This window comes from Periplaneta americana, chromosome 5, assembly GCF_040183065.1.
Source record: "Periplaneta americana isolate PAMFEO1 chromosome 5, P.americana_PAMFEO1_priV1, whole genome shotgun sequence".
NCBI classification, from domain to species: domain Eukaryota; kingdom Metazoa; phylum Arthropoda; class Insecta; order Blattodea; family Blattidae; genus Periplaneta; species Periplaneta americana.
The window spans coordinates 175,550,684-175,553,809 of record NC_091121.1 but is presented as its reverse complement, the minus strand read 5'-3'; the positions used below and the strand labels follow the sequence as shown (position 1 = coordinate 175,553,809).

Below are 3,126 nucleotides of genomic sequence, written 5' to 3'. Positions count from 1 at the left end.
AATATCCATTCATAATCTCTCTTCGTTGAGCCAGTAATACACTCGCCTCAGATTTTCACAATACTAGTCGTTCACCGCTGCTACCAATACAAAAGTGGCGGCAATCAGCAGCTCGAGTGCGGAAATTTTAAACTTCCCAGTGTCCGTCGCTTGTAACGGTAGACTCTGTAGGCTATAATGCATAAAAATGATAGACTAATATATTTCAATTAACAATAAAACTTTATGTGCCATGAATTTTCAACATAAGCACTCGTATTTACAATATAGGCTATATGTACAATAGTGGCAAAAAAACCGGACCGACCCTTGTAGTTGATTTCAGAGCCTTGTTCACTCCAGAGCACGATAGACTGGTAACTAAGGCTTTCGTGGTTCGAATCCTGCTTTGGAAGGAAACTTTATTTTTGTTCCTTATTCAAATTTATTCCCAATACTTTTCGATTGCAGCGATATTTTACTATTTAATTAACTTATTATTCCCAGAACATGAATTTTACCAGCAATCGAAAAGTATTGGGAATAAATTTGAATAAGGAACCAAAAAAGTTTCCTTTCCAGGCAGGATTCGAACCACGAAAGTCTTAGTTACCAGTCTATCGAGCTCTGGAGTGAACAAGGCTCTGAAATCAGCTACAAGGGTAGGTCCGGTTTTTTTTTTGCCACTACTGTACAATACAGTATATATACAGGGAATTCAAAAGGTAAGGTCAACCGGTGAAGAGATTATTCAGGGCGAGATTTAGAGCAGGAAAGTCCTTTGTCACTTTTATTTATTTGCAACTGTTTCAGAGTTACAACCTGTCAAGCAGTAAATTCACATTTCATGATACTTACAATAAATTCTAATTTACTGTCAGTTGTTTTGATCTAGGTTTGTTTATAAAGCATGATTTCCACCATTGATGGAATGACGATAGAACACATGCCGTGAATTGTGAATGGCCAGCACGGTCCCCTGACTTAACGCCTCTGGACTTCTTATATGGGGTTTTATGAAAGAAAAGGTGTGCGCTACGGAGATTACAGACAGAGATCATCTGCTCCAGCGAATTATCGCAGCTGCAACAGACATCAGATTACGAAACGGGCTGTTAGATCTTGTGCACAGCGAAGAAGAGAACTCGCCCAGGCATGTTTGCGTGTAAACGGAGAATATTTTGAGCAGCTGCCCCAATAAAGTACTGTAAATTATTAATTATTGTAAGTTGCCTTAGTTGTGAGTATATGTTTGACCTGTTGTAACTCGAAACAGTTGCAAATAAATAAGACTGACAAAGGAGTTTCCTGCTATAAAAATGTCGCCCTGAATCATCTCCTCACCGGTTGAGCTTACCTTTTGAATCACCCTGTATATATTTAAGAACAAGAAATAGGGCAAATGGCGTAGCTCATGCGGTAGCGCGTTTGTCTACTGATCCGGAGTTGCACTCGGGCGTGGGTTCGATTCCCATTTGAGCTAATTATCTGATTGTATTTTCCGAGGTTTTCCCCAACCATAAAACTAATGAATAATTTCGAGGGAAAAATTGTTCCGAGGCCGAGTATCGAACCTGGGACCTTTGGTTTAACGTACCAACGCTCTACCAACTGAGCTACCCGGGAACTCTACCCGACACCAATCCAATTTTTCACTCTATATCCACATACCTCAAAGTGGGCTGACAACCGTCAAGCAACCAACTTCGAGTGCACACTAACTCCGTGTGACTTAAATTGTGGTTTTCTGTTAACGAACAGTGACGTGTATTATGCAAATCAAGATTTCAGGTATAACTCCCTGTAAAGTTGATTTGAATAATTTCGAGGAAAAAATTGTTCCGGAGCCGGGTATCGAACCCGGGACCTTTGGTTCAACACACCAACGCTCTACCAACTGAGCTACCCGGGAACGCTACCCGACACCAATCCAATTTTTCACTCTATATCCACATACCTCAAAGTGGGCTGACAACCGTCAAGCAACCAACTTCGAGTGCACACTAACTCCGTGTGACTTAAATTGTGGTTTTCTGTTAACGAACAGTGACGTGTATTATGCAAATCAAGATTTCAGGTATAACTCCCTGTAAAGTTGATTTGAATAATTTCCAGGAAAAAATTGTTCCGGAGCCGGGTATCGAACCCGGGACCTTTGGTTCAACACACCAACGCTCTACCAACTGAGCTACCCGGGAACGCTACCCGACACCAATCCAATTTTTCACTCTATATCCACATACCTCAAAGTGGGCTGACAACCGTCAAGCAACCAACTTCGAGTGCACACTAACTCCGTGTGACTTAAATTGTGGTTTTCTGTTAACGAACAGTGACGTGTATTATGCAAATCAAGATTTCAGGTATAACTCCCTGTAAAGTTGATTTGAATAATTTCGAGGGAAAAATTGTTCCGGGGCCGGGTATCGAACCCGGGACGTTTGGTTTAACGTACCAACGCTCTACCAACTGAGCTACCCGGGAACTCTACCCGACACCGATCCAATTCTTCCCTCTATATCCACATACCTCAAAGTGGGCTGACAACCGTCAAGCAACCAACTTCGAGTGCACACTAACTCCATGTGACTTAAATTGTGGTTTTCTGTTAACGAACAGTGACGTATATTATGCAAATCAAGATTTCAGGTATAACTCCCTGTAAAGTTGATTTGAATAATTTCGAGGGAAAAATTGTTCCGGAGCCGAGTATCGAACCCGGGACCTTTGGTTCAACGTACCAACGCTCTACCAACTGAGCTACCCGGGAACTCTACCCGACACCGATCCAATTCCATCGACGCTAAATAATCCAGTAGTTCATACAGCGTCATTAAATAACCAAGTAAAAAGGAAACAAGGAATAACTAAAGGAGCAGACAAATGCCTGTATCAAAGTAAATTAGAATAAGGAAAATGTTATTCTTTCACTTCATTGTCCGTTTCCTCCAATTAATTACATCTATTTAAATTTATTGTCTATGAATGTACAACATCCATTTGATAACTATATTTGTTCATTTGTGAAAACCATCATTCATTAAATTGGTAGCACTAAATGTGCATAATCCGTTTAGCAAATGTACCGGAATCAATATTCCAATCAGGTAATGAATTTAAATTAATTTATAATCAATTTCATACCAT

The 3,126-nt window shown here is 40.4% G+C and overlaps 2 non-coding genes across 2 annotated transcripts; both read right to left on the bottom strand.

Annotated features, from left to right (window-relative positions):
* Window positions 1-1,818: 1,818 nt before the first annotated feature.
* TRNAN-GUU (transfer RNA asparagine (anticodon GUU)) lies at window positions 1,819-1,891 on the bottom strand. The gene has a single exon. It is a non-coding gene; the product is annotated as a tRNA-Asn (tRNA).
* A 213-nt stretch (window positions 1,892-2,104) lies between these two features.
* On the bottom strand, window positions 2,105-2,177 carry TRNAN-GUU (transfer RNA asparagine (anticodon GUU)). Its single transcript has one exon. It is a non-coding gene; the product is annotated as a tRNA-Asn (tRNA).
* Window positions 2,178-3,126: the final 949 nt, after the last annotated feature.